The sequence below is a fragment of the Symphalangus syndactylus genome, chromosome 24 (assembly GCF_028878055.3).
Source record: "Symphalangus syndactylus isolate Jambi chromosome 24, NHGRI_mSymSyn1-v2.1_pri, whole genome shotgun sequence".
Classification (NCBI taxonomy): domain Eukaryota; kingdom Metazoa; phylum Chordata; class Mammalia; order Primates; family Hylobatidae; genus Symphalangus; species Symphalangus syndactylus.
In genome coordinates this window covers 4,886,082-4,911,978 of record NC_072446.2, presented here as the reverse complement: position 1 = coordinate 4,911,978, position 25,897 = coordinate 4,886,082, and positions in this window count along the sequence as shown.

The following is a 25,897-nucleotide window of genomic DNA, read 5'->3' as shown; positions in this document are numbered from 1 at the left end:
AACTTATTTCTGATATGTTCATTAAGCTAACAGAGTTAAACCATACTTTGGATTGCGCAGTTCTGAACACTCTTTCTGTAGAAAATGCAAGTTTACATTCGGATCGCTAAGAGGGTAATAGTGGAAAAAGGAATATATTCAAATATAAACTACACAGTAGCATTCTGTGAAAATTCTTTCTGTTCTGTGCATTCAACTAACAGAGTTGAACGTTACTTTTGATTGAGCCGTTCTGAAACACTCTTTCTGTAGAAACTGCAATTGGACATGCTAAGCGCTAAGAGGCCTACATTGGGAAAAAGAATATCTTCAAATAAAAACTACACTGATGCATTCTGTGAAACTTATTTCTGATCTGTGAATTCAGTTAACAGAGATAAAACATATTTTTGATTGAGCAGTTATGAAACACTCTTTTTGTAGAAAATGCAAGTGGAGATTCGGAGCGCTAAGAGGGTAATAGTGGAAAAAGGAATGTCTTCAAATATAAACTCCACAGAATCTTTCGGTGAAACTTCTTTCTGATCTGTGCATTCAGCTAACAGAGTTAAACCACACTTTTGATTGAGCAGATCTGAACACTCTTTCTGTAGAAAATGCAACTGGACATTTGGAGCGCGAAGAGCGTGGTAGTGGAAAAAGTAATATATTCAAATATAAACTACACAGAAGCATTCTGTGAAACTTCTTTCTGATCTGAGCATTCAGCTAACAGAGTTAAACCATACTTTTGATTGAGCAGTTTTGAAACACTCTGTCTGTAGAAAATGCAACTGGACATTCGTAGCGCTAAGTGGGTAATAGTGGAAAAAAGAATATGTTCAAATATAAACTACACAGAAGCATTGTATGAAACTTCTTTCTGTTCTGTGCATTCAACTAACAGAGTTGAACCTTACTTTTGATTGAGCCGTTCTGAAACACTCTTTCTGTAGAAAATGCAATTAGACATTCTGAGCGCTAAGAGGCCTATATTGGGAAATAGAATGTCTACAAATAAAAACTACACAGAAGAATTGTGTGAAACTTCTTTCTGTTCTGTTTGTTCAACTAAAAGAGTTGAACCTTAGTTTTGATTGAGCCGTTCTGAAACACTCTTTCTGTAGAAAATGCAAGTGGAGATTCGGAGCGCTAAGAGGGTAATAGTGGAAAAAGGAATGTCTCCAAATATAAACTACACAGAATCATTCTGTGAAACTTCTTTCTGATCTGTGAATTCAGCTAACAGAGTTAAAACATACTTTTGATTGAGCAGATCTGAACACTCTTTCTGTAGAAAATGCAACTGGATATTTGGAGCGCTAAGAGAGTAGTAGTGGAAAAAGGAATATATTCAAATATAAACTACACAGAAGCATTCTGTGAAACTTCTTTCTGATCTGAGCATTCAGCTAACAGAGTTAAACCATACTTTTGATTGAGCAGTTTTGAAACACTCTGACTGTAGAAAATGCAACTGGACATTCGTAGCGCTAAGTGGGTAATAGTGGAAAAAGAATATGTTCAAATATAAACTACACAGAAGCATTGTATGAAACTTCTTTCTGTTCTGTGCATTCAACTAACAGAGTTGAACCTTACTTTTGATTGAGCCTTTCTGAAACACTCTTTCTGTAGAAACTGCAATTGGACATTCTGAGCGCTAAGAGGCCTATATTGGGAAAAATAATATCTTCAAATAAAAACTACACAGAAGCATTGTGTGAAACTTATTTCTGATATGTTCATTAAGCTAACAGAGTTAAACCATACTTTGGATTGCGCAGTTCTGAACACTCTTTCTGTAGAAAATGCAAGTTTACATTCGGATCGCTAAGAGGGTAATAGTGGAAAAAGGAATATATTCAAATATAAACTACACAGTAGCATTCTGTGAAAATTCTTTCTGTTCTGTGCATTCAACTAACAGAGTTGAACGTTACTTTTGATTGAGCCGTTCTGAAACACTCTTTCTGTAGAAACTGCAATTGGACATGCTAAGCGCTAAGAGGCCTACATTGGGAAAAAGAATATCTTCAAATAAAAACTACACTGATGCATTCTGTGAAACTTATTTCTGATCTGTGAATTCAGTTAACAGAGATAAAACATATTTTTGATTGAGCAGTTATGAAACACTCTTTTTGTAGAAAATGCAAGTGGAGATTCGGAGCGCTAAGAGGGTAATAGTGGAAAAAGGAATGTCTTCAAATATAAACTCCACAGAATCTTTCGGTGAAACTTCTTTCTGATCTGTGCATTCAGCTAACAGAGTTAAACCATACTTTTGATTGAGCAGATCTGAACACTCTTTCTGTAGAAAATGCAACTGGACATTTGGAGCGCGAAGAGCGTGGTAGTGGAAAAAGTAATATATTCAAATATAAACTACACAGAAGCATTCTGTGAAACTTCTTTCTGATCTGAGCATTCAGCTAACAGAGTTAAACCATACTTTTGATTGAGCAGTTTTGAAACACTCTGTCTGTAGAAAATGCAACTGGACATTCGTAGCGCTAAGTGGGTAATAGTGGAAAAAAGAATATGTTCAAATATAAACTACACAGAAGCATTGTATGAAACTTCTTTCTGTTCTGTGCATTCAACTAACAGAGTTGAACCTTACTTTTGATTGAGCCGTTCTGAAACACTCTTTCTGTAGAAAATGCAATTAGACATTCTGAGCGCTAAGAGGCCTATATTGGGAAATAGAATGTCTACAAATAAAAACTACACAGAAGAATTGTGTGAAACTTCTTTCTGTTCTGTTTGTTCAACTAAAAGAGTTGAACCTTAGTTTTGATTGAGCCGTTCTGAAACACTCTTTCTGTAGAAAATGCAAGTGGAGATTCGGAGCGCTAAGAGGGTAATAGTGGAAAAAGGAATGTCTCCAAATATAAACTACACAGAATCATTCTGTGAAACTTCTTTCTGATCTGTGAATTCAGCTAACAGAGTTAAAACATACTTTTGATTGAGCAGATCTGAACACTCTTTCTGTAGAAAATGCAACTGGATATTTGGAGCGCTAAGAGAGTAGTAGTGGAAAAAGGAATATATTCAAATATAAACTACACAGAAGCATTCTGTGAAACTTCTTTCTGATCTGAGCATTCAGCTAACAGAGTTAAACCATACTTTTGATTGAGCAGTTTTGAAACACTCTGACTGTAGAAAATGCAACTGGACATTCGTAGCGCTAAGTGGGTAATAGTGGAAAAAGAATATGTTCAAATATAAACTACACAGAAGCATTGTATGAAACTTCTTTCTGTTCTGTGCATTCAACTAACAGAGTTGAACCTTACTTTTGATTGAGCCTTTCTGAAACACTCTTTCTGTAGAAACTGCAATTGGACATTCTGAGCGCTAAGAGGCCTATATTGGGAAAAATAATATCTTCAAATAAAAACTACACAGAAGCATTGTGTGAAACTTATTTCTGATATGTTCATTAAGCTAACAGAGTTAAACCATACTTTGGATTGCGCAGTTCTGAACACTCTTTCTGTAGAAAATGCAAGTTTACATTCGGATCGCTAAGAGGGTAATAGTGGAAAAAGGAATATATTCAAATATAAACTACACAGTAGCATTCTGTGAAAATTCTTTCTGTTCTGTGCATTCAACTAACAGAGTTGAACGTTACTTTTGATTGAGCCGTTCTGAAACACTCTTTCTGTAGAAACTGCAATTGGACATGCTAAGCGCTGAGAGGCCTACATTGGGAAAAAGAATATCTTCAAATAAAAACTACACTGATGCATTCTGTGAAACTTATTTCTGATCTGTGAATTCAGTTAACAGAGATAAAACATATTTTTGATTGAGCAGTTATGAAACACTCTTTTTGTAGAAAATGCAAGTGGAGATTCGGAGCGCTAAGAGGGTAATAGTGGAAAAAGGAATGTCTTCAAATATAAACTCCACAGAATCTTTCGGTGAAACTTCTTTCTGATCTGTGCATTCAGCTAACAGAGTTAAACCATACTTTTGATTGAGCAGATCTGAACACTCTTTCTGTAGAAAATGCAACTGGACATTTGGAGCGCGAAGAGCGTGGTAGTGGAAAAAGTAATATATTCAAATATAAACTACACAGAAGCATTCTGTGAAACTTCTTTCTGATCTGAGCATTCAGCTAACAGAGTTAAACCATACTTTTGATTGAGCAGTTTTGAAACACTCTGTCTGTAGAAAATGCAACTGGACATTCGTAGCGCTAAGTGGGTAATAGTGGAAAAAAGAATATGTTCAAATATAAACTACACAGAAGCATTGTATGAAACTTCTTTCTGTTCTGTGCATTCAACTAACAGAGTTGAACCTTACTTTTGATTGAGCCGTTCTGAAACACTCTTTCTGTAGAAAATGCAATTAGACATTCTGAGCGCTAAGAGGCCTATATTGGGAAATAGAATGTCTACAAATAAAAACTACACAGAAGAATTGTGTGAAACTTCTTTCTGTTCTGTTTGTTCAACTAAAAGAGTTGAACCTTAGTTTTGATTGAGCCGTTCTGAAACACTCTTTCTGTAGAAAATGCAAGTGGAGATTCGGAGCGCTAAGAGGGTAATAGTGGAAAAAGGAATGTCTCCAAATATAAACTACACAGAATCATTCTGTGAAACTTCTTTCTGATCTGTGAATTCAGCTAACAGAGTTAAAACATACTTTTGATTGAGCAGATCTGAACACTCTTTCTGTAGAAAATGCAACTGGATATTTGGAGCGCTAAGAGAGTAGTAGTGGAAAAAGGAATATATTCAAATATAAACTACACAGAAGCATTCTGTGAAACTTCTTTCTGATCTGAGCATTCAGCTAACAGAGTTAAACCATACTTTTGATTGAGCAGTTTTGAAACACTCTGACTGTAGAAAATGCAACTGGACATTCGTAGCGCTAAGTGGGTAATAGTGGAAAAAGAATATGTTCAAATATAAACTACACAGAAGCATTGTATGAAACTTCTTTCTGTTCTGTGCATTCAACTAACAGAGTTGAACCTTACTTTTGATTGAGCCTTTCTGAAACACTCTTTCTGTAGAAACTGCAATTGGACATTCTGAGCGCTAAGAGGCCTATATTGGGAAAAATAATATCTTCAAATAAAAACTACACAGAAGCATTGTGTGAAACTTATTTCTGATATGTTCATTAAGCTAACAGAGTTAAACCATACTTTGGATTGCGCAGTTCTGAACACTCTTTCTGTAGAAAATGCAAGTTTACATTCGGATCGCTAAGAGGGTAATAGTGGAAAAAGGAATATATTCAAATATAAACTACACAGTAGCATTCTGTGAAAATTCTTTCTGTTCTGTGCATTCAACTAACAGAGTTGAACGTTACTTTTGATTGAGCCGTTCTGAAACACTCTTTCTGTAGAAACTGCAATTGGACATGCTAAGCGCTAAGAGGCCTACATTGGGAAAAAGAATATCTTCAAATAAAAACTACACTGATGCATTCTGTGAAACTTATTTCTGATCTGTGAATTCAGTTAACAGAGATAAAACATATTTTTGATTGAGCAGTTATGAAACACTCTTTTTGTAGAAAATGCAAGTGGAGATTCGGAGCGCTAAGAGGGTAATAGTGGAAAAAGGAATGTCTTCAAATATAAACTCCACAGAATCTTTCGGTGAAACTTCTTTCTGATCTGTGCATTCAGCTAACAGAGTTAAACCATACTTTTGATTGAGCAGATCTGAACACTCTTTCTGTAGAAAATGCAACTGGACATTTGGAGCGCGAAGAGCGTGGTAGTGGAAAAAGTAATATATTCAAATATAAACTACACAGAAGCATTCTGTGAAACTTCTTTCTGATCTGAGCATTCAGCTAACAGAGTTAAACCATACTTTTGATTGAGCAGTTTTGAAACACTCTGTCTGTAGAAAATGCAACTGGACATTCGTAGCGCTAAGTGGGTAATAGTGGAAAAAAGAATATGTTCAAATATAAACTACACAGAAGCATTGTATGAAACTTCTTTCTGTTCTGTGCATTCAACTAACAGAGTTGAACCTTACTTTTGATTGAGCCGTTCTGAAACACTCTTTCTGTAGAAAATGCAATTAGACATTCTGAGCGCTAAGAGGCCTATATTGGGAAATAGAATGTCTACAAATAAAAACTACACAGAAGAATTGTGTGAAACTTCTTTCTGTTCTGTTTGTTCAACTAAAAGAGTTGAACCTTAGTTTTGATTGAGCCGTTCTGAAACACTCTTTCTGTAGAAAATGCAAGTGGAGATTCGGAGCGCTAAGAGGGTAATAGTGGAAAAAGGAATGTCTCCAAATATAAACTACACAGAATCATTCTGTGAAACTTCTTTCTGATCTGTGAATTCAGCTAACAGAGTTAAAACATACTTTTGATTGAGCAGATCTGAACACTCTTTCTGTAGAAAATGCAACTGGATATTTGGAGCGCTAAGAGAGTAGTAGTGGAAAAAGGAATATATTCAAATATAAACTACACAGAAGCATTCTGTGAAACTTCTTTCTGATCTGAGCATTCAGCTAACAGAGTTAAACCATACTTTTGATTGAGCAGTTTTGAAACACTCTGACTGTAGAAAATGCAACTGGACATTCGTAGCGCTAAGTGGGTAATAGTGGAAAAAGAATATGTTCAAATATAAACTACACAGAAGCATTGTATGAAACTTCTTTCTGTTCTGTGCATTCAACTAACAGAGTTGAACCTTACTTTTGATTGAGCCTTTCTGAAACACTCTTTCTGTAGAAACTGCAATTGGACATTCTGAGCGCTAAGAGGCCTATATTGGGAAAAATAATATCTTCAAATAAAAACTACACAGAAGCATTGTGTGAAACTTATTTCTGATATGTTCATTAAGCTAACAGAGTTAAACCATACTTTGGATTGCGCAGTTCTGAACACTCTTTCTGTAGAAAATGCAAGTTTACATTCGGATCGCTAAGAGGGTAATAGTGGAAAAAGGAATATATTCAAATATAAACTACACAGTAGCATTCTGTGAAAATTCTTTCTGTTCTGTGCATTCAACTAACAGAGTTGAACTTTACTTTTGATTGAGCCGTTCTGAAACACTCTTTCTGTAGAAACTGCAATTGGACATGCTAAGCGCTGAGAGGCCTACATTGGGAAAAAGAATATCTTCAAATAAAAACTACACTGATGCATTCTGTGAAACTTATTTCTGATCTGTGAATTCAGTTAACAGAGATAAAACATATTTTTGATTGAGCAGTTATGAAACACTCTTTTTGTAGAAAATGCAAGTGGAGATTCGGAGCGCTAAGAGGGTAATAGTGGAAAAAGGAATGTCTTCAAATATAAACTCCACAGAATCTTTCGGTGAAACTTCTTTCTGATCTGTGCATTCAGCTAACAGAGTTAAACCATACTTTTGATTGAGCAGATCTGAACACTCTTTCTGTAGAAAATGCAACTGGACATTTGGAGCGCGAAGAGCGTGGTAGTGGAAAAAGTAATATATTCAAATATAAACTACACAGAAGCATTCTGTGAAACTTCTTTCTGATCTGAGCATTCAGCTAACAGAGTTAAACCATACTTTTGATTGAGCAGTTTTGAAACACTCTGTCTGTAGAAAATGCAACTGGACATTCGTAGCGCTAAGTGGGTAATAGTGGAAAAAAGAATATGTTCAAATATAAACTACACAGAAGCATTGTATGAAACTTCTTTCTGTTCTGTGCATTCAACTAACAGAGTTGAACCTTACTTTTGATTGAGCCGTTCTGAAACACTCTTTCTGTAGAAAATGCAATTAGACATTCTGAGCGCTAAGAGGCCTATATTGGGAAATAGAATGTCTACAAATAAAAACTACACAGAAGAATTGTGTGAAACTTCTTTCTGTTCTGTTTGTTCAACTAAAAGAGTTGAACCTTAGTTTTGATTGAGCCGTTCTGAAACACTCTTTCTGTAGAAAATGCAAGTGGAGATTCGGAGCGCTAAGAGGGTAATAGTGGAAAAAGGAATGTCTCCAAATATAAACTACACAGAATCATTCTGTGAAACTTCTTTCTGATCTGTGAATTCAGCTAACAGAGTTAAAACATACTTTTGATTGAGCAGATCTGAACACTCTTTCTGTAGAAAATGCAACTGGATATTTGGAGCGCTAAGAGAGTAGTAGTGGAAAAAGGAATATATTCAAATATAAACTACACAGAAGCATTCTGTGAAACTTCTTTCTGATCTGAGCATTCAGCTAACAGAGTTAAACCATACTTTTGATTGAGCAGTTTTGAAACACTCTGACTGTAGAAAATGCAACTGGACATTCGTAGCGCTAAGTGGGTAATAGTGGAAAAAGAATATGTTCAAATATAAACTACACAGAAGCATTGTATGAAACTTCTTTCTGTTCTGTGCATTCAACTAACAGAGTTGAACCTTACTTTTGATTGAGCCTTTCTGAAACACTCTTTCTGTAGAAACTGCAATTGGACATTCTGAGCGCTAAGAGGCCTATATTGGGAAAAATAATATCTTCAAATAAAAACTACACAGAAGCATTGTGTGAAACTTATTTCTGATATGTTCATTAAGCTAACAGAGTTAAACCATACTTTGGATTGCGCAGTTCTGAACACTCTTTCTGTAGAAAATGCAAGTTTACATTCGGATCGCTAAGAGGGTAATAGTGGAAAAAGGAATATATTCAAATATAAACTACACAGTAGCATTCTGTGAAAATTCTTTCTGTTCTGTGCATTCAACTAACAGAGTTGAACTTTACTTTTGATTGAGCCGTTCTGAAACACTCTTTCTGTAGAAACTGCAATTGGACATGCTAAGCGCTGAGAGGCCTACATTGGGAAAAAGAATATCTTCAAATAAAAACTACACTGATGCATTCTGTGAAACTTATTTCTGATCTGTGAATTCAGTTAACAGAGATAAAACATATTTTTGATTGAGCAGTTATGAAACACTCTTTTTGTAGAAAATGCAAGTGGAGATTCGGAGCGCTAAGAGGGTAATAGTGGAAAAAGGAATGTCTTCAAATATAAACTCCACAGAATCTTTCGGTGAAACTTCTTTCTGATCTGTGCATTCAGCTAACAGAGTTAAACCATACTTTTGATTGAGCAGATCTGAACACTCTTTCTGTAGAAAATGCAACTGGACATTTGGAGCGCGAAGAGCGTGGTAGTGGAAAAAGTAATATATTCAAATATAAACTACACAGAAGCATTCTGTGAAACTTCTTTCTGATCTGAGCATTCAGCTAACAGAGTTAAACCATACTTTTGATTGAGCAGTTTTGAAACACTCTGTCTGTAGAAAATGCAACTGGACATTCGTAGCGCTAAGTGGGTAATAGTGGAAAAAAGAATATGTTCAAATATAAACTACACAGAAGCATTGTATGAAACTTCTTTCTGTTCTGTGCATTCAACTAACAGAGTTGAACCTTACTTTTGATTGAGCCGTTCTGAAACACTCTTTCTGTAGAAAATGCAATTAGACATTCTGAGCGCTAAGAGGCCTATATTGGGAAATAGAATGTCTACAAATAAAAACTACACAGAAGAATTGTGTGAAACTTCTTTCTGTTCTGTTTGTTCAACTAAAAGAGTTGAACCTTAGTTTTGATTGAGCCGTTCTGAAACACTCTTTCTGTAGAAAATGCAAGTGGAGATTCGGAGCGCTAAGAGGGTAATAGTGGAAAAAGGAATGTCTCCAAATATAAACTACACAGAATCATTCTGTGAAACTTCTTTCTGATCTGTGAATTCAGCTAACAGAGTTAAAACATACTTTTGATTGAGCAGATCTGAACACTCTTTCTGTAGAAAATGCAACTGGATATTTGGAGCGCTAAGAGAGTAGTAGTGGAAAAAGGAATATATTCAAATATAAACTACACAGAAGCATTCTGTGAAACTTCTTTCTGATCTGAGCATTCAGCTAACAGAGTTAAACCATACTTTTGATTGAGCAGTTTTGAAACACTCTGACTGTAGAAAATGCAACTGGACATTCGTAGCGCTAAGTGGGTAATAGTGGAAAAAGAATATGTTCAAATATAAACTACACAGAAGCATTGTATGAAACTTCTTTCTGTTCTGTGCATTCAACTAACAGAGTTGAACCTTACTTTTGATTGAGCCTTTCTGAAACACTCTTTCTGTAGAAACTGCAATTGGACATTCTGAGCGCTAAGAGGCCTATATTGGGAAAAATAATATCTTCAAATAAAAACTACACAGAAGCATTGTGTGAAACTTATTTCTGATATGTTCATTAAGCTAACAGAGTTAAACCATACTTTGGATTGCGCAGTTCTGAACACTCTTTCTGTAGAAAATGCAAGTTTACATTCGGATCGCTAAGAGGGTAATAGTGGAAAAAGGAATATATTCAAATATAAACTACACAGTAGCATTCTGTGAAAATTCTTTCTGTTCTGTGCATTCAACTAACAGAGTTGAACTTTACTTTTGATTGAGCCGTTCTGAAACACTCTTTCTGTAGAAACTGCAATTGGACATGCTAAGCGCTGAGAGGCCTACATTGGGAAAAAGAATATCTTCAAATAAAAACTACACTGATGCATTCTGTGAAACTTATTTCTGATCTGTGAATTCAGTTAACAGAGATAAAACATATTTTTGATTGAGCAGTTATGAAACACTCTTTTTGTAGAAAATGCAAGTGGAGATTCGGAGCGCTAAGAGGGTAATAGTGGAAAAAGGAATGTCTTCAAATATAAACTCCACAGAATCTTTCGGTGAAACTTCTTTCTGATCTGTGCATTCAGCTAACAGAGTTAAACCATACTTTTGATTGAGCAGATCTGAACACTCTTTCTGTAGAAAATGCAACTGGACATTTGGAGCGCGAAGAGCGTGGTAGTGGAAAAAGTAATATATTCAAATATAAACTACACAGAAGCATTCTGTGAAACTTCCTTCTGATCTGAGCATTCAGCTAACAGAGTTAAACCATACTTTTGATTGAGCAGTTTTGAAACACTCTGTCTGTAGAAAATGCAACTGGACATTCGTAGCGCTAAGTGGGTAATAGTGGAAAAAAGAATATGTTCAAATATAAACTACACAGAAGCATTGTATGAAACTTCTTTCTGTTCTGTGCATTCAACTAACAGAGTTGAACCTTACTTTTGATTGAGCCGTTCTGAAACACTCTTTCTGTAGAAAATGCAATTAGACATTCTGAGCGCTAAGAGGCCTATATTGGGAAATAGAATGTCTACAAATAAAAACTACACAGAAGAATTGTGTGAAACTTCTTTCTGTTCTCTTTGTTCAACTAAAAGAGTTGAACCTTAGTTTTGATTGAGCCGTTCTGAAACACTCTTTCTGTAGAAAATGCAAGTGGAGATTCGGAGCGCTAAGAGGGTAATAGTGGAAAAAGGAATGTCTCCAAATATAAACTACACAGAATCATTCTGTGAAACTTCTTTCTGATCTGTGAATTCAGCTAACAGAGTTAAAACATACTTTTGATTGAGCAGATCTGAACACTCTTTCTGTAGAAAATGCAACTGGATATTTGGAGCGCTAAGAGAGTAGTAGTGGAAAAAGGAATATATTCAAATATAAACTACACAGAAGCATTCTGTGAAACTTCTTTCTGATCTGAGCATTCAGCTAACAGAGTTAAACCATACTTTTGATTGAGCAGTTTTGAAACACTCTGACTGTAGAAAATGCAACTGGACATTCGTAGCGCTAAGTGGGTAATAGTGGAAAAAGAATATGTTCAAATATAAACTACACAGAAGCATTGTATGAAACTTCTTTCTGTTCTGTGCATTCAACTAACAGAGTTGAACCTTACTTTTGATTGAGCCTTTCTGAAACACTCTTTCTGTAGAAACTGCAATTGGACATTCTGAGCGCTAAGAGGCCTATATTGGGAAAAATAATATCTTCAAATAAAAACTACACAGAAGCATTGTGTGAAACTTATTTCTGATATGTTCATTAAGCTAACAGAGTTAAACCATACTTTGGATTGCGCAGTTCTGAACACTCTTTCTGTAGAAAATGCAAGTTTACATTCGGATCGCTAAGAGGGTAATAGTGGAAAAAGGAATATATTCAAATATAAACTACACAGTAGCATTCTGTGAAAATTCTTTCTGTTCTGTGCATTCAACTAACAGAGTTGAACTTTACTTTTGATTGAGCCGTTCTGAAACACTCTTTCTGTAGAAACTGCAATTGGACATGCTAAGCGCTGAGAGGCCTACATTGGGAAAAAGAATATCTTCAAATAAAAACTACACTGATGCATTCTGTGAAACTTATTTCTGATCTGTGAATTCAGTTAACAGAGATAAAACATATTTTTGATTGAGCAGTTATGAAACACTCTTTTTGTAGAAAATGCAAGTGGAGATTCGGAGCGCTAAGAGGGTAATAGTGGAAAAAGGAATGTCTTCAAATATAAACTCCACAGAATCTTTCGGTGAAACTTCTTTCTGATCTGTGCATTCAGCTAACAGAGTTAAACCATACTTTTGATTGAGCAGATCTGAACACTCTTTCTGTAGAAAATGCAACTGGACATTTGGAGCGCGAAGAGCGTGGTAGTGGAAAAAGTAATATATTCAAATATAAACTACACAGAAGCATTCTGTGAAACTTCCTTCTGATCTGAGCATTCAGCTAACAGAGTTAAACCATACTTTTGATTGAGCAGTTTTGAAACACTCTGTCTGTAGAAAATGCAACTGGACATTCGTAGCGCTAAGTGGGTAATAGTGGAAAAAAGAATATGTTCAAATATAAACTACACAGAAGCATTGTATGAAACTTCTTTCTGTTCTGTGCATTCAACTAACAGAGTTGAACCTTACTTTTGATTGAGCCGTTCTGAAACACTCTTTCTGTAGAAAATGCAATTAGACATTCTGAGCGCTAAGAGGCCTATATTGGGAAATAGAATGTCTACAAATAAAAACTACACAGAAGAATTGTGTGAAACTTCTTTCTGTTCTCTTTGTTCAACTAAAAGAGTTGAACCTTAGTTTTGATTGAGCCGTTCTGAAACACTCTTTCTGTAGAAAATGCAAGTGGAGATTCGGAGCGCTAAGAGGGTAATAGTGGAAAAAGGAATGTCTCCAAATATAAACTACACAGAATCATTCTGTGAAACTTCTTTCTGATCTGTGAATTCAGCTAACAGAGTTAAAACATACTTTTGATTGAGCAGATCTGAACACTCTTTCTGTAGAAAATGCAACTGGATATTTGGAGCGCTAAGAGAGTAGTAGTGGAAAAAGGAATATATTCAAATATAAACTACACAGAAGCATTCTGTGAAACTTCTTTCTGATCTGAGCATTCAGCTAACAGAGTTAAACCATACTTTTGATTGAGCAGTTTTGAAACACTCTGACTGTAGAAAATGCAACTGGACATTCGTAGCGCTAAGTGGGTAATAGTGGAAAAAGAATATGTTCAAATATAAACTACACAGAAGCATTGTATGAAACTTCTTTCTGTTCTGTGCATTCAACTAACAGAGTTGAACCTTACTTTTGATTGAGCCTTTCTGAAACACTCTTTCTGTAGAAACTGCAATTGGACATTCTGAGCGCTAAGAGGCCTATATTGGGAAAAATAATATCTTCAAATAAAAACTACACAGAAGCATTGTGTGAAACTTATTTCTGATATGTTCATTAAGCTAACAGAGTTAAACCATACTTTGGATTGCGCAGTTCTGAACACTCTTTCTGTAGAAAATGCAAGTTTACATTCGGATCGCTAAGAGGGTAATAGTGGAAAAAGGAATATATTCAAATATAAACTACACAGTAGCATTCTGTGAAAATTCTTTCTGTTCTGTGCATTCAACTAACAGAGTTGAACTTTACTTTTGATTGAGCCGTTCTGAAACACTCTTTCTGTAGAAACTGCAATTGGACATGCTAAGCGCTGAGAGGCCTACATTGGGAAAAAGAATATCTTCAAATAAAAACTACACTGATGCATTCTGTGAAACTTATTTCTGATCTGTGAATTCAGTTAACAGAGATAAAACATATTTTTGATTGAGCAGTTATGAAACACTCTTTTTGTAGAAAATGCAAGTGGAGATTCGGAGCGCTAAGAGGGTAATAGTGGAAAAAGGAATGTCTTCAAATATAAACTCCACAGAATCTTTCGGTGAAACTTCTTTCTGATCTGTGCATTCAGCTAACAGAGTTAAACCATACTTTTGATTGAGCAGATCTGAACACTCTTTCTGTAGAAAATGCAACTGGACATTTGGAGCGCGAAGAGCGTGGTAGTGGAAAAAGTAATATATTCAAATATAAACTACACAGAAGCATTCTGTGAAACTTCCTTCTGATCTGAGCATTCAGCTAACAGAGTTAAACCATACTTTTGATTGAGCAGTTTTGAAACACTCTGTCTGTAGAAAATGCAACTGGACATTCGTAGCGCTAAGTGGGTAATAGTGGAAAAAAGAATATGTTCAAATATAAACTACACAGAAGCATTTTATGAAACTTCTTTCTGTTCTGTGCATTCAACTAACAGAGTTGAACCTTACTTTTGATTGAGCCGTTCTGAAACACTCTTTCTGTAGAAAATGCAATTAGACATTCTGAGCGCTAAGAGGCCTATATTGGGAAATAGAATGTCTACAAATAAAAACTACACAGAAGAATTGTGTGAAACTTCTTTCTGTTCTGTTTGTTCAACTAAAAGAGTTGAACCTTAGTTTTGATTGAGCCGTTCTGAAACACTCTTTCTGTAGAAAATGCAAGTGGAGATTCGGAGCGCTAAGAGGGTAATAGTGGAAAAAGGAATGTCTCCAAATATAAACTACACAGAATCATTCTGTGAAACTTCTTTCTGATCTGTGAATTCAGCTAACAGAGTTAAAACATACTTTTGATTGAGCAGATCTGAACACTCTTTCTGTAGAAAATGCAACTGGATATTTGGAGCGCTAAGAGAGTAGTAGTGGAAAAAGGAATATATTCAAATATAAACTACACAGAAGCATTCTGTGAAACTTCTTTCTGATCTGAGCATTCAGCTAACAGAGTTAAACCATACTTTTGATTGAGCAGTTTTGAAACACTCTGACTGTAGAAAATGCAACTGGACATTCGTAGCGCTAAGTGGGTAATAGTGGAAAAAGAATATGTTCAAATATAAACTACACAGAAGCATTGTATGAAACTTCTTTCTGTTCTGTGCATTCAACTAACAGAGTTGAACCTTACTTTTGATTGAGCCTTTCTGAAACACTCTTTCTGTAGAAACTGCAATTGGACATTCTGAGCGCTAAGAGGCCTATATTGGGAAAAATAAAATCTTCAAATAAAAACTACACAGAAGCATTGTGTGAAACTTATTTCTGATATGTTCATTAAGCTAACAGAGTTAAACCATACTTTGGATTGCGCAGTTCTGAACACTCTTTCTGTAGAAAATGCAAGTTTATATTCGGATCGCTAAGAGGGTAATAGTGGAAAAAGGAATATATTCAAATATAAACTACACAGTAGCATTCTGTGAAAATTCTTTCTGTTCTGTGCATTCAACTAACAGAGTTGAACTTTCCTTTTGATTGAGCCGTTCTGAAACACTCTTTCTGTAGAAACTGCAATTGGACATGCTAAGCGCTGAGAGGCCTACATTGGGAAAAAGAATATCTTCAAATAAAAACTACACTGATGCATTCTGTGAAACTTATTTCTGATCTGTGAATTCAGTTAACAGAGATAAAACATATTTTTGATTGAGCAGTTATGAAACACTCTTTTTGTAGAAAATGCAAGTGGAGATTCGGAGCGCTAAGAGGGTAATAGTGGAAAAAGGAATGTCTTCAAATATAAACTCCACAGAATCTTTCGGTGAAACTTCTTTCTGATCTGTGCATTCAGCTAACAGAGTTAAACCATACTTTTGATTGAGCAGATCTGAACACTCTTTCTGTAGAAAATGCAACTGGACATTTGGAGCGCGAAGAGCGTGGTAGTGGAAAAAGTAATATATTCAAATATAAACTACACAGAAGCATTCTGTGAAACTTCTTTCTGATCTGAGCATTCAGCTAACAGAGTTAAACCATACTTTTGATTGAGCAGTTTTGAAACACTCTGTCTGTAGAAAATGCAACTGGACATTCGTAGCGCTAAGTGGGTAATAGTGGAAAAAAGAATATGTTCAAATATAAACTACACAGAAGCATTGTATGAAACTTCTTTCTGTTCTGTGCATTCAACTAACAGAGTTGAACCTTACTTTTGATTGAGCCGTTCTGAAACACTCTTTCTGTAGAAAATGCAATTAGACATTCTGAGCGCTAAGAGGCCTATATTGGGAAATAGAATGTCTACAAATAAAAACTACACAGAAGAATTGTGTGAAACTTCTTTCTGTTCTGTTTGTTCAACTAAAAGAGTTGAACCTTAGTTTTGATTGAGCCGTTCTGAAACACTCTTTCTGTAGAAAATGCAAGTGGAGATTCGGAGCGCTAAGAGGGTAATAGTGGAAAAAGGAATGTCTCCAAATATAAACTACACAGAATCATTCTGTGAAACTTCTTTCTGATCTGTGAATTCAGCTAACAGAGTTAAAACATACTTTTGATTGAGCAGATCTGAACACTCTTTCTGTAGAAAATGCAACTGGATATTTGGAGCGCTAAGAGAGTAGTAGTGGAAAAAGGAATATATTCAAATATAAACTACACAGAAGCATTCTGTGAAACTTCTTTCTGATCTGAGCATTCAGCTAACAGAGTTAAACCATACTTTTGATTGAGCAGTTTTGAAACACTCTGACTGTAGAAAATGCAACTGGACATTCGTAGCGCTAAGTGGGTAATAGTGGAAAAAGAATATGTTCAAATATAAACTACACAGAAGCATTGTATGAAACTTCTTTCTGTTCTGTGCATTCAACTAACAGAGTTGAACCTTACTTTTGATTGAGCCTTTCTGAAACACTCTTTCTGTAGAAACTGCAATTGGACATTCTGAGCGCTAAGAGGCCTATATTGGGAAAAATAATATCTTCAAATAAAAACTACACAGAAGCATTGTGTGAAACTTATTTCTGATATGTTCATTAAGCTAACAGAGTTAAACCATACTTTGGATTGCGCAGTTCTGAACACTCTTTCTGTAGAAAATGCAAGTTTACATTCGGATCGCTAAGAGGGTAATAGTGGAAAAAGGAATATATTCAAATATAAACTACACAGTAGCATTCTGTGAAAATTCTTTCTGTTCTGTGCATTCAACTAACAGAGTTGAACTTTACTTTTGATTGAGCCGTTCTGAAACACTCTTTCTGTAGAAACTGCAATTGGACATGCTAAGCGCTGAGAGGCCTACATTGGGAAAAAGAATATCTTCAAATAAAAACTACACTGATGCATTCTGTGAAACTTATTTCTGATCTGTGAATTCAGTTAACAGAGATAAAACATATTTTTGATTGAGCAGTTATGAAACACTCTTTTTGTAGAAAATGCAAGTGGAGATTCGGAGCGCTAAGAGGGTAATAGTGGAAAAAGGAATGTCTTCAAATATAAACTCCACAGAATCTTTCGGTGAAACTTCTTTCTGATCTGTGCATTCAGCTAACAGAGTTAAACCATACTTTTGATTGAGCAGATCTGAACACTCTTTCTGTAGAAAATGCAACTGGACATTTGGAGCGCGAAGAGCGTGGTAGTGGAAAAAGTAATATATTCAAATATAAACTACACAGAAGCATTCTGTGAAACTTCTTTCTGATCTGAGCATTCAGCTAACAGAGTTAAACCATACTTTTGATTGAGCAGTTTTGAAACACTCTGTCTGTAGAAAATGCAACTGGACATTCGTAGCGCTAAGTGGGTAATAGTGGAAAAAAGAATATGTTCAAATATAAACTACACAGAAGCATTGTATGAAACTTCTTTCTGTTCTGTGCATTCAACTAACAGAGTTGAACCTTACTTTTGATTGAGCCGTTCTGAAACACTCTTTCTGTAGAAAATGCAATTAGACATTCTGAGCGCTAAGAGGCCTATATTGGGAAATAGAATGTCTACAAATAAAAACTACACAGAAGAATTGTGTGAAACTTCTTTCTGTTCTGTTTGTTCAACTAAAAGAGTTGAACCTTAGTTTTGATTGAGCCGTTCTGAAACACTCTTTCTGTAGAAAATGCAAGTGGAGATTCGGAGCGCTAAGAGGGTAATAGTGGAAAAAGGAATGTCTCCAAATATAAACTACACAGAATCATTCTGTGAAACTTCTTTCTGATCTGTGAATTCAGCTAACAGAGTTAAAACATACTTTTGATTGAGCAGATCTGAACACTCTTTCTGTAGAAAATGCAACTGGATATTTGGAGCGCTAAGAGAGTAGTAGTGGAAAAAGGAATATATTCAAATATAAACTACACAGAAGCATTCTGTGAAACTTCTTTCTGATCTGAGCATTCAGCTAACAGAGTTAAACCATACTTTTGATTGAGCAGTTTTGAAACACTCTGACTGTAGAAAATGCAACTGGACATTCGTAGCGCTAAGTGGGTAATAGTGGAAAAAGAATATGTTCAAATATAAACTACACAGAAGCATTGTATGAAACTTCTTTCTGTTCTGTGCATTCAACTAACAGAGTTGAACCTTACTTTTGATTGAGCCTTTCTGAAACACTCTTTCTGTAGAAACTGCAATTGGACATTCTGAGCGCTAAGAGGCCTATATTGGGAAAAATAATATCTTCAAATAAAAACTACACAGAAGCATTGTGTGAAACTTATTTCTGATATGTTCATTAAGCTAACAGAGTTAAACCATACTTTGGATTGCGCAGTTCTGAACACTCTTTCTGTAGAAAATGCAAGTTTACATTCGGATCGCTAAGAGGGTAATAGTGGAAAAAGGAATATATTCAAATATAAACTACACAGTAGCATTCTGTGAAAATTCTTTCTGTTCTGTGCATTCAACTAACAGAGTTGAACTTTACTTTTGATTGAGCCGTTCTGAAACACTCTTTCTGTAGAAACTGCAATTGGACATGCTAAGCGCTGAGAGGCCTACATTGGGAAAAAGAATATCTTCAAATAAAAACTACACTGATGCATTCTGTGAAACTTATTTCTGATCTGTGAATTCAGTTAACAGAGATAAAACATATTTTTGATTGAGCAGTTATGAAACACTCTTTTTGTAGAAAATGCAAGTGGAGATTCGGAGCGCTAAGAGGGTAATAGTGGAAAAAGGAATGTCTTCAAATATAAACTCCACAGAATCTTTCGGTGAAACTTCTTTCTGATCTGTGCATTCAGCTAACAGAGTTAAACCATACTTTTGATTGAGCAGATCTGAACACTCTTTCTGTAGAAAATGCAACTGGACATTTGGAGCGCGAAGAGCGTGGTAGTGGAAAAAGTAATATATTCAAATATAAACTACACAGAAGCATTCTGTGAAACTTCTTTCTGATCTGAGCATTCAGCTAACAGAGTTAAACCATACTTTTGATTGAGCAGTTTTGAAACACTCTGTCTGTAGAAAATGCAACTGGACATTCGTAGCGCTAAGTGGGTAATAGTGGAAAAAAGAATATGTTCAAATATAAACTACACAGAAGCATTGTATGAAACTTCTTTCTGTTCTGTGCATTCAACTAACAGAGTTGAACCTTACTTTTGATTGAGCCGTTCTGAAACACTCTTTCTGTAGAAAATGCAATTAGACATTCTGAGCGCTAAGAGGCCTATATTGGGAAATAGAATGTCTACAAATAAAAACTACACAGAAGAATTGTGTGAAACTTCTTTCTGTTCTGTTTGTTCAACTAAAAGAGTTGAACCTTAGTTTTGATTGAGCCGTTCTGAAACACTCTTTCTGTAGAAAATGCAAGTGGAGATTCGGAGCGCTAAGAGGGTAATAGTGGAAAAAGGAATGTCTCCAAATATAAACTACACAGAATCATTCTGTGAAACTTCTTTCTGATCTGTGAATTCAGCTAACAGAGTTAAAACATACTTTTGATTGAGCAGATCTGAACACTCTTTCTGTAGAAAATGCAACTGGATATTTGGAGCGCTAAGAGAGTAGTAGTGGAAAAAGGAATATATTCAAATATAAACTACACAGAAGCATTCTGTGAAACTTCTTTCTGATCTGAGCATTCAGCTAACAGAGTTAAACCATACTTTTGATTGAGCAGTTTTGAAACACTCTGACTGTAGAAAATGCAACTGGACATTCGTAGCGCTAAGTGGGTAATAGTGGAAAAAGAATATGTTCAAATATAAACTACACAGAAGCATTGTATGAAACTTCTTTCTGTTCTGTGCATTCAACTAACAGAGTTGAACCTTACTTTTGATTGAGCCTTTCTGAAACACTCTTTCTGTAGAAACTGCAATTGGACATTCTGAGCGCTAAGAGGCCTATATTGGGAAAAATAATATCTTCAAATAAAAACTACACAGAAGCATTGTGTGAAACTTATTTCTGATATGTTCATTAAGCTAACAGAGTTAAACCATACTTTGGATTGCGCAGTTCTGAACACTCTTTCTGTAGAAAATGCAAGTTTACATTCGGATCGCTAAGAGGGTAATAGTGGAAAAAGGAATATATTCAAATATAAACTACACAGTAGCATTCTGTGAAAATTCTTTCTGTTCTGTGCATTCAACTAACAGAGTTGAACTTTACTTTTGATTGAGCCGTTCTGAAACACTCTTTCTGTAGAAACTGCAATTGGACATGCTAAGCGCTGAGAGGCCTACATTGGGAAAAAGAATATCTTCAAATAAAAACTACACTGATGCATTCTGTGAAACTTATTTCTGATCTGTGAATTCAGTTAACAGAGATAAAACATATTTTTGATTGAGCAGTTATGAAACACTCTTTTTGTAGAAAATGCAAGTGGAGATTCGGAGCGCTAAGAGGGTAATAGTGGAAAAAGGAATGTCTTCAAATATAAACTCCACAGAATCTTTCGGTGAAACTTCTTTCTGATCTGTGCATTCAGCTAACAGAGTTAAACCATACTTTTGATTGAGCAGATCTGAACACTCTTTCTGTAGAAAATGCAACTGGACATTTGGAGCGCGAAGAGCGTGGTAGTGGAAAAAGTAATATATTCAAATATAAACTACACAGAAGCATTCTGTGAAACTTCTTTCTGATCTGAGCATTCAGCTAACAGAGTTAAACCATACTTTTGATTGAGCAGTTTTGAAACACTCTGTCTGTAGAAAATGCAACTGGACATTCGTAGCGCTAAGTGGGTAATAGTGGAAAAAAGAATATGTTCAAATATAAACTACACAGAAGCATTGTATGAAACTTCTTTCTGTTCTGTGCATTCAACTAACAGAGTTGAACCTTACTTTTGATTGAGCCGTTCTGAAACACTCTTTCTGTAGAAAATGCAATTAGACATTCTGAGCGCTAAGAGGCCTATATTGGGAAATAGAATGTCTACAAATAAAAACTACACAGAAGAATTGTGTGAAACTTCTTTCTGTTCTGTTTGTTCAACTAAAAGAGTTGAACCTTAGTTTTGATTGAGCCGTTCTGAAACACTCTTTCTGTAGAAAATGCAAGTGGAGATTCGGAGCGCTAAGAGGGTAATAGTGGAAAAAGGAATGTCTCCAAATATAAACTACACAGAATCATTCTGTGAAACTTCTTTCTGATCTGTGAATTCAGCTAACAGAGTTAAAACATACTTTTGATTGAGCAGATCTGAACACTCTTTCTGTAGAAAATGCAACTGGATATTTGGAGCGCTAAGAGAGTAGTAGTGGAAAAAGGAATATATTCAAATATAAACTACACAGAAGCATTCTGTGAAACTTCTTTCTGATCTGAGCATTCAGCTAACAGAGTTAAACCATACTTTTGATTGAGCAGTTTTGAAACACTCTGACTGTAGAAAATGCAACTGGACATTCGTAGCGCTAAGTGGGTAATAGTGGAAAAAGAATATGTTCAAATATAAACTACACAGAAGCATTGTATGAAACTTCTTTCTGTTCTGTGCATTCAACTAACAGAGTTGAACCTTACTTTTGATTGAGCCTTTCTGAAACACTCTTTCTGTAGAAACTGCAATTGGACATTCTGAGCGCTAAGAGGCCTATATTGGGAAAAATAATATCTTCAAATAAAAACTACACAGAAGCATTGTGTGAAACTTATTTCTGATATGTTCATTAAGCTAACAGAGTTAAACCATACTTTGGATTGCGCAGTTCTGAACACTCTTTCTGTAGAAAATGCAAGTTTACATTCGGATCGCTAAGAGGGTAATAGTGGAAAAAGGAATATATTCTAATATAAACTACACAGTAGCATTCTGTGAAAATTCTTTCTGTTCTGTGCATTCAACTAACAGAGTTGAACTTTACTTTTGATTGAGCCGTTCTGAAACACTCTTTCTGTAGAAACTGCAATTGGACATGCTAAGCGCTAAGAGGCCTACATTGGGAAAAAGAATATCTTCAAATAAAAACTACACTGATGCATTCTGTGAAACTTATTTCTGATCTGTGAATTCAGTTAACAGAGATAAAACATATTTTTGATTGAGCAGTTATGAAACACTCTTTTTGTAGAAAATGCAAGTGGAGATTCGGAGCGCTAAGAGGGTAATAGTGGAAAAAGGAATGTCTTCAAATATAAACTCCACAGAATCTTTCGGTGAAACTTCTTTCTGATCTGTGCATTCATCTAACAGAGTTAAACCATACTTTTGATTGAGCAGATCTGAACACTCTTTCTGTAGAAAATGCAACTGGACATTTGGAGCGCGAAGAGCGTGGTAGTGGAAAAAGTAATATATTCAAATATAAACTACACAGAAGCATTCTGTGAAACTTCTTTCTGATCTGAGCATTCAGCTAACAGAGTTAAACCATACTTTTGATTGAGCAGTTTTGAAACACTCTGTCTGTAGAAAATGCAACTGGACATTCGTAGCGCTAAGTGGGTAATAGTGGAAAAAAGAATATGTTCAAATATAAACTACACAGAAGCATTGTATGAAACTTCTTTCTGTTCTGTGCATTCAACTAACAGAGTTGAACCTTACTTTTGATTGAGCCGTTCTGAAACACTCTTTCTGTAGAAAATGCAATTAGACATTCTGAGCGCTAAGAGGCCTATATTGGGAAATAGAATGTCTACAAATAAAAACTACACAGAAGAATTGTGTGAAACTTCTTTCTGTTCTGTTTGTTCAACTAAAAGAGTTGAACCTTAGTTTTGATTGAGCCGTTCTGAAACACTCTTTCTGTAGAAAATGCAAGTGGAGATTCGGAGCGCTAAGAGGGTAATAGTGGAAAAAGGAATGTCTCCAAATATAAACTACACAGAATCATTCTGTGAAACTTCTTTCTGATCTGTGAATTCAGCTAACAGAGTTAAAACATACTTTTGATTGAGCAGATCTGAACACTCTTTCTGTAGAAAATGCAACTGGATATTTGGAGCGCTAAGAGAGTAGTAGTGGAAAAAGGAATATATTCAAATATAAACTACACAGAAGCATTCTGTGAAACTTCTTTCTGATCTGAGCATTCAGCTAACAGAGTTAAACCATACTTTTGATTGAGCAGTTTTGAAACACTCTGACTGTAGAAAATGCAACTGGACATTCGTAGCGCTAAGTGGGTAATAGTGGAAAAAGAATATGTTCAAATATAAACTACACAGAAGCATTCTGTGAAACTTCTTTCTGATCTGAGCATTCAGCTAACAGATTTAAACCATACTTTTGATTGAGCAGTTTTGAAACACTCTGACTGTAGAAAATGCAACTGGACATTCGTAGCGCTAAGTGGGTAATAGTGGAAAAAGAATATGTTCAAATATAAACTACACAGAAGCATTGTATGAAACTTCTTTCTGTTCTGTGCATTCAACTAACAGAGTTGAACCTTACTTTTGATTGAGCCTTTCTGAAACACTCTTTCTGTAGAAACTGCAATTGGACATTCTGAGCGCAAAGAGGCCTATATTGGGAAAAATAATATCTTCAAATAAAAACTACACAGAAGCATTGTGTGAAACTTATTTCTGATATGTTCATTAAGCTAACAGAGTTAAACCATACTTTGGATTGCGCAGTTCTGAACACTCTTTCTGTAGAAAATGCAAGTTTACATTCGGATCGCTAAGAGGGTAATAGTGGAAAAAGGAATATATTCAAATATAAACTACACAGTAGCATTCTGTGAAAATTCTTTCTGTTCTGTGCATTCAACTAACAGAGTTGAACTTTACTTTTGATTGAGCCGTTCTGAAACACTCTTTCTGTAGAAACTGCAATTGGACATGCTAAGCGCTAAGAGGCCTACATTGGGAAAAAGAATATCTTCAAATAAAAACTACACTGATGCATTCTGTGAAACTTATTTCTGATATGTGAATTCAGTTAACAGAGATAAAACATATTTTTGATTGAGCAGTTATGAAACACTCTTTTTGTAGAAAATGCAAGTGGAGATTCGGAGCGCTAAGAGGGTAATAGTGGAAAAAGGAATGTCTTCAAATATAAACTCCACAGAATCTTTCGGTGAAACTTCTTTCTGATCTGTGCATTCAGCTAACAGAGTTAAACCATACTTTTGATTGAGCAGATCTGAACACTCTTTCTGTAGAAAATGCAACTGGACATTTGGAGCGCGAAGAGCGTGGTAGTGGAAAAAGTAATATATTCAAATATAAACTACACAGAAGCATTCTGTGAAACTTCTTTCTGATCTGAGCATTCAGCTAACAGAGTTAAACCATACTTTTGATTGAGCAGTTTTGAAACACTCTGTCTGTAGAAAATGCAACTGGACATTCGTAGCGCTAAGTGGGTAATAGTGGAAAAAAGAATATGTTCAAATATAAACTACACAGAAGCATTGTATGAAACTTCTTTCTGTTCTGTGCATTCAACTAACAGAGTTGAACCTTACTTTTGATTGAGCCGTTCTGAAACACTCTTTCTGTAGAAAATGCAATTAGACATTCTGAGCGCTAAGAGGCCTATATTGGGAAATAGAATGTCTACAAATAAAAACTACACAGAAGAATTGTGTGAAACTTCTTTCTGTTCTGTTTGTTCAACTAAAAGAGTTGAACCTTAGTTTTGATTGAGCCGTTCTGAAACACTCTTTCTGTAGAAAATGCAAGTGGAGATTCGGAGCGCTAAGAGGGTAATAGTGGAAAAAGGAATGTCTCCAAATATAAACTACACAGAATCATTCTGTGAAACTTCTTTCTGATCTGTGAATTCAGCTAACAGAGTTAAAACATACTTTTGATTGAGCAGATCTGAACACTCTTTCTGTAGAAAATGCAACTGGATATTTGGAGCGCTAAGAGAGTAGTAGTGGAAAAAGGAATATATTCAAATATAAACTACACAGAAGCATTCTGTGAAACTTCTTTCTGATCTGAGCATTCAGCTAACAGAGTTAAACCATACTTTTGATTGAGCAGTTTTGAAACACTCTGACTGTAGAAAATGCAACTGGACATTCGTAGCGCTAAGTGGGTAATAGTGGAAAAAGAATATGTTCAAATATAAACTACACAGAAGCATTGTATGAAACTTCTTTCTGTTCTGTGCATTCAACTAACAGAGTTGAACCTTACTTTTGATTGAGCCTTTCTGAAACACTCTTTCTGTAGAAACTGCAATTGGACATTCTGAGCGCTAAGAGGCCTATATTGGGAAAAATAATATCTTCAAATAAAAACTACACAGAAGCATTGTGTGAAACTTATTTCTGATATGTTCATTAAGCTAACAGAGTTAAACCATACTTTGGATTGCGCAGTTCTGAACACTCTTTCTGTAGAAAATGCAAGTTTACATTCGGATCGCTAAGAGGGTAATAGTGGAAAAAGGAATATA